The 12,636-nt window shown below is 48.8% G+C and overlaps 1 protein-coding gene across 1 annotated transcript in view; it reads left to right on the top strand.

The window, feature by feature from the left end:
• The window catches only part of LOC126808829 (guanine nucleotide-binding protein G(i) subunit alpha), a 50,085-nt gene that overhangs the window by 36,388 nt on the left and 1,061 nt on the right, over positions 1-12,636 (top strand). The window lies entirely within an intron of this gene.

Below are 12,636 nucleotides of genomic sequence, written 5' to 3'. Positions count from 1 at the left end.
CCGACCATCCCAACATGGACACGATGGGTCCCCGCAGACGAACTTCGATTCTCGGCAATACGTCCAAGTAGAAAAGCGTCTGCACGTGATTGATTTTCAGATACACTTTATCGTTGGTGTGGTCTTTCTTGAAAGAAACGAAGGAACCTCTTTGCACGGCCCCTTGACGCATTATCTCTCGAGTTTCGTAATCGCTCTGCTGTTTCTTCTCGTGGTCGGTCATTTCCTTGTTGTTGGGATCCAAGCGGACGGGTTGATTGGCCAAATGATTGTAGATGGGAGCCAGATTCCACAAATCATCCAGTCTAGTGTTCAGGACATCCAGGATATGTTTGAGCGACTCGTAGTTGTCACTCTTGATGTGTGTTTCCATTTCGATCGATCCCTTGGCCTCGCCACCCTGGACACCCTTGAAACAATACGAGGGATCGATGCTGTGGTGTTCCCGGCATACCTTTACTTCGGGTTCTTCGCTCAAGGGCGACCAAGAATGAACGCGTAAGCCGATCGTATTGTGTCGGTGATCGATGTTGTTCCATTGGTCAGGTAACGTGATCATGGACAGTCCCACTTCCCATTCCCGATGATCGACGAGAAGGGGCGGATCCAGGTGTGTTTGATACGTGGACACGGTGTTGTCGGGATACCACGACATGGAACTGTCACTAGGGAGCGTGAGGTAAAAGGGTCGATCGTTGTTCATTGTGTTTGGTTTTCAAGGTCGGAGAAGGTAACAGGTAACCCAGGGTACTGGAGAGCAAGGCCGTCCACAACGTGGTCTGTGATCCGTCGGGTTTGAAAGCCAATTGGGACAAGGAAACACCTGCCACGACGTACACTAAAATCACTTGACAGAAAAAGACGATTTCCGCTTGGGGCACACGTTTTCCCAAGAGTGACCAATTGTGGGAGGTCGCGGATGTGGACGTGATTTCGTCTTGCATGTTGACTGAAGTGAGCGTCTCTCACTCCTATTTATACGTTTTGGAGACTGGTCCTGTCGATCCACGAATTAAAACTCGCCGGATAACCCAACCATTTCACCAACACTTTGTCTTTTTTTCTTTCGAGTACTCTTTCGATGGGAAAGATCTCGTCGTCGTTGACTTGAACCGCTTGCAATTCTTCGGGATAGAAGGTACCTTGTATGGGTTCGCCTCTTTCGTCCAACAGCTTGTAACCGGGACCAACGTTGGGTGCGACGTTAAACGTTTCCAGAGTCCAGTTCGGCCAGTAACCTTTGTCGAAGGCACCGTGTTTCGGTAAAGCCAAACGTACGGTCGTACCGACGTCCATGGCTCTCTTTTTCTTTTTGCGGGGGCGTGGAGGTGTTGTCAACATCCATTCGTGTTCGGGACGAACGTCTTGGGGTGCCATACCGATGGTCCGATGTCGTCTGGCGTTGTAAGCCCGAACCAATTCATCTAACACGTCAATGTACCGTTGTGTTTGTCGATGAGTAAAGTATCGCCACATGCGCTCTTTCAGTGTCCGCTGAAATCGTTCCACCACACTGGCCTTGGTTTCGACGTTGTGTGTCACGAAAAAATGAATTTTTTTCTTTTTCAGGTAAGCTTGCATTTTTCGATTGAGGAATTCGGTGCCTTTGTCCGTCTGAAGTCGCTGGGGTTGTCGACTTTGAAAGATGCGACGAAAGGCGTCCACCAAACTATCTCCCGTCTTGTTTTTGAGGGGCAACACCCAAGCGTACTTGGAAAACACGTCGATGACACACAACAAGTACCTGTATCCCTCATTCTGTTTGGCCAAGGCCGACATATCGCTCAAATCGGCTTGCCACTGATGATCTATGCCGGCCACCACGGTGGGAGTCCGAGAAAATTTCTTTTTCAGTGGTTTGTGCAAGGTGTACGGCCTTTGTTGTTTCAACCATGTTTTGACTTTGTCCAAGGGCACACCGGTAGCTTTGTGGAGACCCAGGGCTCCACCAAAAGCGGCCGGGTGTTTCGGGTCGTAATAGACTTTCTTCAGCTTTCGTTCCATGTTTCTGTCGGGTTCCATGTGATCAGGCTATTTATAGTTTTTGCAAGGGGAGCCATCGGGCTCGCTTGGTAGATGTAGATCTGACTCGCCCAGTAGGTGTACTCGTAGTCGGGGTATCGGTACTGGAGATTTTCTTCTTTCTCGGGCGTCGCGGCGGAACGGGAGTCCGTGTGGGTGGCGTGGACAACACGTTCCATCGTTCTTGATTGCCAATGGCTTCGCGCGGTACGTTCGTGACTTTCAAACTTTGCATCACGCCAAACCATCCCAGTGGAGCCTGAGTATTCTTTCGCCGACGAACCAAATCGTTCACGATGTCGATGGCATTGGTGCCGGGTACGGGTACGCCATTCCGAACCAATTCCAAGTTCTCGTTCCACGACCAAGGTGTTTTCTCCTTCAGGTGTTTCAACAAAAGGCGAGCTCGATGTTGAAAGACCCGGGGGACCGACTCCAGGATGGGGGCCTCCGAGACCACGGTTGCTTCTTCTTCGTTTTGTTCGGGTATGTTCTCGTCCGACAAGGGAATGACCTGCTTTCTTTTCCTTTGCATCGTTTGAAAACGTTGTAACAATTGTCCGTATCGTTGCATTTTATTTTCGTCGGTTAGTGTGGGATCGTTTAGCACGTGTTGCATGTCTTGGTAAACATTTTCGACGACCTGTTCCAGTGGATCTCGATCGTATGCGGGTTCCACTTGTCTGACTTCGATGGGTTTGACGTCGGTGGGACCGTCGAAGGGCACCAGTTTCATTTTCTTGGCGAATTTCATCTTTCGGAAAGGACCGGGCCAACCGCTTGAAAAATCCCCCTTTTTGTTGCTTCAGAAGTCGCCGACGGGTCTTCCAAGGTGTTTTAGACGTGCCCAAACGTCGTAACAAGGGGGCGTCCTTTTTCAAACGTTTGGCCACGTTCTTGGTCACAGGAACGTTGCCGCGAATCAGGTTTCCAATACACTCACACACACCGTCGACGATGGGTTGAGCCTCGAGCAGAAGTGGTCGGTCTTTGGGTGCAGTGTTCAACAGGTACCGCAGTGTGTCCATGACTGAGCTCGGGGCCGTTCACCGGTTCCCTTTTTATACCTTTTCCCTTATCCCCCAAATAATCTAGATAACTCGGCAAACATAGCGTTCGCTCTTTCGCCCCTTCTTATGAAGGGATGTTTACCACCATGTTGTCATCCCAATAGTTTAGATACCAAAGGGGCTAAAGCTGGGAGGGCCATAGCGAGCAATGCACCGATGGCACCACCTTGTTGATTGAGAAGTCGCTGTTTGACGACGGGTGATGTTCGTGGATTAGTCAATTTGCGAAGCAATGCTTGATATTGTTTCAACTCCTCGGGACTCAGACCCCTTCCGCGCTGAACGTTCCGTCGAACGAATTTATTTCGTTTCTTGTTTCTTTCCTCTTGCAGTCTTTCCTTCCATCGCAGCAAGATACGAATCAACACACCCCCGAAGAACCCACGTCCTCCAGGTTTCATGATCAGAGAGAGTTTTTCGGTCGTCGGCATGTTTCTCTCGGTCAGTTGGCTCAACACTTGTCGATTTCGTTCCACCCATTTCTTGTGCTGGGCATGCAGTGGTTGAATGTTACCATTCAACAAATGGTTGGCCGCCAACTTGAACCACTGCAACAATCCAAGACGTGCCCTACCCGTATTCTTGACCAACTGTCCATAAGCCATATCGGGAGTCAGATGTTGTAACTTGCGAATAAAGGACTTCAATCCTTTCATAGAACTCTTCTTTTCTCTTCGGGGTCGACGAATGATCGGCGAGGGAGACCGAGAAGGGGATCTTGTGTGGCGTGGAGGTGTGACCGGTAAGGTGAGACGTGGTGGCGTGGCCGGTAAGGGAGACATGGGGCTCCCAGGTGGTGTCAACGAGGGCAGCCATTGTCTTGTGGGTGCCCTCATTCTCGGACGAGTCTGCCTTCGTACCGTGGGATCACGAAGGTCCGGTGCCAGGGTCGGGAACGTCGCTCTGGGAAGGGTCGGAGGCGGATGTTTCCGCTGCGTATTCTTCGTACGAGCCATCGTGACTAACAGAATCAAGTCGAGTGACAGGTCCCCCTTTTATACCTTTTGAACGTAGGCGATGGGTGGTTCCTCTTGGGGTAAAATGTTGGATCTCAAACGCAAAGCTTCGGGCGTATCGGGTTTCAAATCAATGAGTAAGTAACTGCGAGGGGTACTCGTCGCATCGGCATAAGCTTCCTGCATATACTTGGAGTGGGAGGGGTACATCTGACGGGCCAACACGCCAATTTGTGAGGCGTCTCGGGGATTCTTGAACAAGACCAAATAATGGGCATTCAGGCTGATGGTACGCTGTTGCTTGTCGAACAAGTTTTGCACAATGTAAATGACACTCGTGTCGTGGTGATGACTCTTTTTCGTGAACCACTTTTGCAATATCTCCGTGTCTTCTCCCATCAAATCGTCCACGACCAAGACTTGTGGACCCTTGACTTGCTCCATCACGTCGTCAATGTCTGTCAAACCTTTGACGTAAGTGTAAGGAAAGCGATCGTAACTCCCTTGCCATTCCCCATAGGCCCACACGATGCGCTGGGGAGGGATGTCGAACAGGGACGCTTGGAGAAATTTCTGTACAAAGACCGTCTTTCCAACACCCGTTGGACCGCTGACTAACATGGTAAAGGGGTGTTTGAACGCCACATCCATCTTGCACTGTTTCCCCCCTACCTTTTTCCCCTGCCTTTTATACCTTCGCGCCCACCACAGAACAACAGACATGGAGTGAAACAAGAACAGAATTTATTTTACAAAAAATACAAACATAGCATGGCATTCAATACAAATACAAAAAACATGGCCTATAGTACAAAGGAAAAGAAAAAATGTTAGTTATCACGTTGTCTCTTCAGGATCTCTTGTCGCAGCCAGGGTACGTTTCGAAGGACGCGAGGAATCCAATACACATGTCCCAAAAACTTCTGCATCGAATCGTGTGGGTGCCAGTCTTCCAATTCGGCAAACGTGACGACGACGGGTACCCATTCGCTCATATCGAAACAGGGGGGATAGGACAAGACTTCGGTCATATCTCTCGGACCCGCATATTGGATAAGTGCTCGGGAAAAACTGTCTGTTTCCTTCTCCGCCAACAAGAGAACGGTCGGCTTCGGGGTTTCACTGGTTTCACTGGTTTCACTGGTAGTCGGGGAAATAACTGGTGGACTGGAAAGCTTCGTCGGCTGTTTTCTTTTTCTCTTTGTAGCGTCTGTAGAGTTCGAACGCTTCTCCACACCAGTACCAGTATCGCTGACTGCGGGTGTTGTCTCTGGGCACATCGATGTTGTTGTCGAACATGCGACTGGTGACGGCTTCGAAGTTGTTTTCTGTTTGGATTTCTTCTTGGCACTCGAGCAGGCCGTGGCCGAGCTGTCCACAGTTGAGGCACTTGTGATTGTCGTCGGTGGGTCTCTTGACTCCGTAACACTTTCTTTTGACAGTGTCTTTTCTTTCTTCGTCACTCTTCGCTTTTTGGGCTTCGGCTCGTTTTCCACACTGGGGTGCCCAGTGTCCTGGTTCTCCACAGAGGTAACAACTTCCATAGGAGCCATAAGTTGGTCTGTCTTGTCTTGGTTTTCGTTGCTGTTGTTGGGAACGAGTAGGGCAGTCTCTATACCAGTGTCCGACATTGTTACAAGAGAAACAAGTTTGACTAGCCATCGAGAGCAGAATGAAATTTGATTCTGACACTTCGCTTCTTATAGTCTTGGCCGTGACGTCACTCTCTTTTGATTGGTTCTTTCTTTTCCTTTGTTTCTATTGGTTCGTGTCTAGTCTATGATTTCCAGGCTTTCCACGTACTTTTGCACTTCTTCCCAATCGATGACGGCTTCACTCACGTGACAGGCCTCCAACAACGTCACCAGGTCGGCTCGATTACCGTGTTTTTGTCGCCACTGATTAAAGACGGTGAAAATCTGCATGCGCGCGTTGTTAGGATGACTCATCTTGGCTTGACTGATCCGCGCTTCTCTGATTCCTAGATGTCTGCCAATACATTCCCAACCTTCTCCCAGCTTGCCGGACATGACGTTGATATCCATTTGATCCAGGGACCATCGTTTCTTTTTCTCCGGTAACTCGTCTATCCACCGTCGTATGGGATTCTCTTTGTCTTTGGGTTCGAGAAACTCGTCTTTGCGTTTGATCAACACCGTCTTAAATCCCGGAACCACACGCCAAAACTTTTTCAAGGCTTCGTCGACGTCTTCTCGCCATCGTTGTTCATCCTCCCACTTCTTGACTCGGTCCCGTGGATCGTCCATCATACTGCCGAGCACGCTATCGATGTCTTCTGGTTTCGGCTCGTCCACCCAGAGGTAGTGATTGTAATCGTCGACGGGATGTGAGGGTACGCCCGTTATGGAACACACGCCCAATCCCAGACACGAATGGTATCTCTGACTGGGATGCTCGTACTTGCAGCCGATACACTCCTCGCGTTGCTTTTCCTCTATGATGGGTAAGTAACAGTTGCAGACCCGAAAGTTGAGCCATCGTCGTCTTAGTTTCTCGATCAAATCTGTATTTTCCGCCGGTTCGTCATCTTCCCTGTTTGGTCGCCATCGCCCTGACACACGAAAGTCAGTATCCATAGGGGTAAGTGTTGATCGGTTGGCCATCGTCGTTAAATTGAACAAAACGTTTGTCGTACACGATTTTATATCTTTTGTTCTCGGGGCGTGTCCAGAGACGTCGGTCACGTGATCTGAAAATCTTGAACGGATTGGCGATGACAAGCGGTTCGTTTTGATTGACGTGCCGTACATTCTCTTTCATGATGTTGTAATTGAGTTGTTGGGAGGCACGATAATTCAGGGTGAATCCCCGGACTTTGCAGACAGTTTTTCCATCACTTTGCCTGTACGCGTAATTCTTTGGCCCTCCGCTGACAAATTCCCGAATGGTAACATTCTCGGGCAACTCGTTCTTCCATTGACCCAAACTCGAACCTTCCGGGGGATTCCATGAGGTGGAGTGATATTGGTAGATGACGCTGTCCGTGTCAAAATAACAAACACGTTCTCCCAACTTTTCCAAGACGGAATAGAGTTTCAAGCGGGCCTGGGCGGTGACAAAGGCCGCGATCACTACGTTGGTGATGGGACAGGGTGCGACGTGTTCATCTTTTTTCAGTGTTTCCACCAATACCATATTGTCGTTGACCAACTGGACATCTCGCACGGTCTGGGTCACGTCCAACATTTTCTCGAAATAGTCGCTGGGCTCCGTGATGTATTCGGTCTTGGGAAAGTTGTCTCTCTGTCCGAATTTCCCCCACGCTGTGTTCAATTGGAGCTTACTAAACGCCCGCATACCTTTGTTGGGTTTTATGGAGGCGGGATCCAGGCGAATACCTTCGGTGTCGTACACGTCGTTCACGAAGCGGGTCTTATCTTCTTCGGTGTGACAAGTGTCGGGATAACCGCTACTTTCCATCTTCTTCTTTAGGTAGTGATTGATGTACCCAGTAAATAAACCTCCTGTCTTGGCCTCGGGATCGTAGGTGCTGAATTCATTCCAGTGCCAGACTTCGTACACTTTCAATACTTGGTATCCCAGGGCCACCGCTTTCTTCAGTTCTAGGGTGACAAACGTACCCACCCAGGCTCGCTGTTCCTCGGTGTGATCACAAGATTGGTATTCGGCAATCTCTCCTTGTTGCATGTGTTCGTCGACGCAGCTTCGACACAAGGCAAACACCAATTTCTGTTTGCGTCGAAAAGGAAGCACCGGGTGGTACAGGCCACGAGGCGGCAAAACCGAACACTGGATCAACCCTTCGTACTGCTGCCACTGGTCTTGATCGGGTTGTGTGACGATCGTGGGTTCCTTGATGGGAAACGTACCGTACTTGCAAATGTAGGGGTAGAGAGACACCACGTCGATGTAGCGCATGTCTTCGGCCGACTCGTTGACCATCAGTTGAATGGCATTGGTTCTCCCGCCGAAGAAAGCGTTACGAGGCAACAAAGGTTCGGGGGCCGGCCATTGCTGATCTTCCAATCCGCTCAGAAATTCGTTCATCTCGGGATCTTGGCGTCGTTCTTCCTCCATCCCACACTCCCACATGACACGGATGGTCTGCATACCGTACTGTTCCTGGAGTCGGCGGTGACGTTCTTGGGTCTTCTGGTACAAGTCTCTCATACTACGAGAGGGGTCGTAGGGATGTTTGTGTTGAACGTCTTGGACGGGGCCCGGAAAACATTTGGGACAACCGTGAAAGGCACACCCGTGAAATTCGTACACTGTACCGGTGGTCGTGTCCATACCATCCAAACTGTAAGGGCCGACTCGGCATTCACTACCGTTGCGGGCGTGTCGAATGTTGGGTAGTGGGGTCTGGTTTCGGAAAGCGGCCATGGTCTGTCGATGTTGTTCCCATTCCAACCAACGAAGGGCTTTGTTGGACTGTTGTCGAGGCTGGAAGCGATGCCAGTCTTGACCCGGTTTCGGTTCTTGCATCAGGGCTCGAGGAATGACGACGAGGGTGTCTTTCTTCAGGTAGTGTGTGCGTAGTACGCGACTGCAGGCAGAGGCCAGGGTCAGGCTTTTTTCGAAGGGATCGATGCCCGTGTCCATGAGGAATATCTCGCGAAATACACCACAACATCGGCGCAAGACATCTACATCGCTGCGGCAGTAAGCCAAAATTTCCTGACGAAAATCAAAGACGTCGTGACTGTGTTGTTCGTACCACTCGTGAAACTTCTCTCGTTCCGATACACTCATACCATCTGGATCGTAATCGGTGTCGGGAGGATAGGCGCCCACGTAATCTTCATTCTCCGGTCTGTTAAAGTGGTGAGGGAAGTAACCTTTCTTGAGTTCTTGCAGGCCAAAAGTCTTGGGCATGTCCCGTAAAGCCATCGGTAAAAAGTTGAGGGAATCGATGAATTTTACCGTACCGACAGTGATCGTCATCGCTTTACCCCCGTTCATAATTACTTCGGGTTGCGCCACGGAATGTTTGTGCAGCGTCTGTAAAATCAGCAGTCCGTCGTAACCTTTGAAATTGTGCGCCACGGCGATCACGGGACTCGATTCGTGACTGTCATGTTTCCGACCATCTAACACCGTACCGTGAGCAGCGAGTTGCAAAAACCATTTTCCCACATCGTCCAGCGTGTCTTGACCTTTAAACACAATTTCTCGTTGGTGATTCCAGTACATGTCGCAGTGCTCGCAGGGTTCTTGATTATCGAGGCAAAAGTGACAACAGGTTTGCAGGACACATAAGTTGGGTATGTGCTCACCGGAATCTTGCTGGCATTCAAAGTCAAAGAAGACAAAGCGGGTCAGCGTTGCTTTCTGCTGTTTGTCGATTTGGGTCTTTCTGTCTTCATTCATGTCGATGGGTGATTTCAGCGGTTGAATGTAGCAAAACTGTTTTGCGGCCGTGTGCCACTCTCGGCAGATGGAGCACTGGTATTCTCCGCATCGATGTTCTTCCAAATTTCGCTTGGCTTTGATGACGTCCCACTCCTTTTGACATTTTTCACATTTCTTCCACCGGTGACATATACTGCACTTGGCTCTGGAACGGGTAGCGAGATGGTTGTCGAAACACTGCCGGCTCATAAACACACGATGACATCGGTAACACGCCTTTGTATTGGGATCGGGTGGACAGGGTGGACCCACTTTCTTACAACCTTGGCACATGACGTGACACGAATGTTTCTCGGCACTACTGTATCCCACCTGACAGGTCTCACAAAAATACGACCTTTCCACAAAGGCGGGCATGGAGGTAATGACGTCATAATGTCTGCTGTGTAAATACAGGTTCAGATGTTTTGGTGTTCCGTTGACGTATTTTGTTCCGCGATAGATCGCCTTACCAAAGATGACTTGAGAGAAAACGTTGAGTTGGTATCCTTGTTGGCCCAAATACTTGGCATACAGTTCCCACGTTTCCATCCCCGTACAAGCTTCCCTGGTTCCACCCACGGCCTCGATGAGAGCTTCCGTTTTCTTCGTCTGCCATGTTCGGGGTCCTGTGTTGTTGACTAATCTCTTCCTTTCTCTTTCCCATTCAGGCGTGTCCTGTTTGTTGGCATAGTGACGAGCGACGACAATAGCTCGCTGAAAACATAATTCGTCGGCATTCTTGATGGTGACGAGGCATCTCTTTTTCTTCAAATACTCGTCGAAATTAGCACTGTGTCTCTTCTTCACGTTTGTTCCGCTACCTCTGCCATCCGGAAGGGTCACGTGACATATATTCATAGACATGCGCTGATCCAGTCGAAATTCTTCATTACTCTGTAATACGGCAGCCACTTTCTGTAAAAGGTCTTCGGCTTTTAACAAACGATGCTCACGAAACGGTAACCAGATAGGTGATTTGAGTCCTGGGTGACTGATGGCGATTCTAACATAGTCACTTTCTCTAGCGTCCAAGGTTCGACGAATTTCCTCAATGATGGCCTCAAAGGTGTCGTGTAATTGCTGTGGTACATCTATGGTCGGAACGTGGGACCAATTCTCCAAAAAGTCTATGTCCACACATAACGATTCGGTTCGGAACAATCTACTGTATCTTCTATCGACGGGTCGTAATGAAAAACTCATCTTGCGCGGCTCGATGATAGCGTGAAAGTGTTCAAACCTATCGCGTCTCTCCCTTTTATCCCCCATATGCCGTGACGTCATCAAACGTTCGATATCATACACCCCACGTGATATAACGTTGCACATGCGTTGTATAACGTTACATCACGTCTATATTTAGTCTCCAACGTACAATCTACGATGTATCACGTTGCATCACGTTATGCTAAGCGCTGTGACGTCGCTCCATGCATGGACTCGTCTGTGACGTCATACCCTCAAATGGATTCGTCCTAACGGTAATAAAACGACGGACCATCCCTCTCTCAGTATCAGAATGGCTGACGGCGATCCCATCATTCGCCTCGAGGAAAACCTCAACGTAGATACGCTCTTGTATCTCAGAGGGAATACTCTGGCCGTGATTACCCCTGACGATATCTTTGTCTTACCTGACGAGGTATTAAAAACACCTCCCAGGAAAAGACCCCCTCCCGAATTAGTGGAGACCATCAGACGCAACCGACATAAAGTGCGTCGCACCCTCACGTTCTAGTGAGGCCAACGGCCCTTTTCAGGGCCAACTTAATCAATGTAAAAGAGTTGTCTCCCCTTCTTTTGGTCTTCCTTCCCCTCCTTCTTCTTCTCCTTCTCTCTTCTCCCTTCTGCTCTCTCTCTCTCTCTCTCTCTCTCTTCCCGCGCGCGCGCGCCCTCTCTTTCTCAAACTAGGTCACTGCACGTGCAAGGGGTCACTCAGTGCAAGGTCATGACGAATTAGGTCACGGGGTCATTCAGTGCAAGGTCACGCACCTGCAAGGTCACGGGGTCATGCACGTGCAAGGTCACGTGCACGCACATCCATGCACGCGCATGCGCCCACGCACAGGCAAAAAAAATGGCTGTACAGCCTCCCTAACTACTAGGTGTCCCGGACAAGAAAGCGATAGTGAAGTCCTCAATACAATTAGGCCTTAAATAGCGATGCGTTTAGTAAATATGTTTGACATCTAGTTCTTATTCCGCCAATGACGGAATGGACGTAATATTTAACTTAGTGCATCTTCTTGGCGGAGGCATTAAGGAAAAGGACTTGAACTTGATGGACCATCTTCTTTAAAATAATCTTTAACTGTTTTAATCTCTAACATTCAGAGGAATAATACGTTGAAGACTAGGAGGTTATGGTGGATCGCAAAATCAAAATGGCACGATCAGATTGAACGAAAATGACTCAAAGCAATTGATAAAATACTCTACCTGCCATGACCCCAACACTTAATATTAAAACCAGTACTGATTGTGCGAAGAAACTGATAACACAACCAGCAGAGGCTAAAATGGCCCCAAACATACATAAAGCTCCCCCATTAAATCGGTTCATTAATGGGCCAACAACGCCTCCTGAAATTGAAAAATATTCATTTATTGTACATGTACAGTGAAATGAAATTAAATGAAATGGTGTTTAACGTCCCACTGTTTTGCTCCTACTGGGCTAATGAAGACGGGTATACGCCATGCAGTGTCCTTTGACGCAAAATTTACCCGGACAGCGGCGCTTTGGCCTATTCTTATTTCAAATTCCAGCTGTCAAGGGGTTTTTTTTTACGTACACGCCAATGTGTACGCGGGACCTCGGTGTATCGTCCCATTCGCCCTACATCACTGACAAGGGGGAACCACGCTGGAAAATCTCGATGAATTTTCTCGGCCAATGCAGGGATCGAACACGGGACCTCCAGGTTAGTAAGTCAACATCCTACTCACTGAGCCATACTCATTATAGAAAGTAAAGGGTAAGGTATACAACGGAGATCACCTAATTGCCCGAATATAGATTTTTATAGATTTTATAGATTTTATTATAATGCTCAACCAGTGTCAAACATATACCGTGGGTCAGATATGATCCAAATCGACTCTTTAACATGTTCCACATAGCTCAATATATCCTACGCACAAGCAAATTATTGAAATAAAATTAAACCACATGTTAGTCCCGAAATGACCTAGTTTGTGTCGAGTAG

Source organism: Patella vulgata, chromosome 1, assembly GCF_932274485.2.
Source record: "Patella vulgata chromosome 1, xgPatVulg1.2, whole genome shotgun sequence".
Classification (NCBI taxonomy): Eukaryota; Metazoa; Mollusca; class Gastropoda; family Patellidae; genus Patella; species Patella vulgata.
Note: the sequence above shows the minus strand (reverse complement) of the source record. Positions and strands in the feature narration are given on the sequence as shown.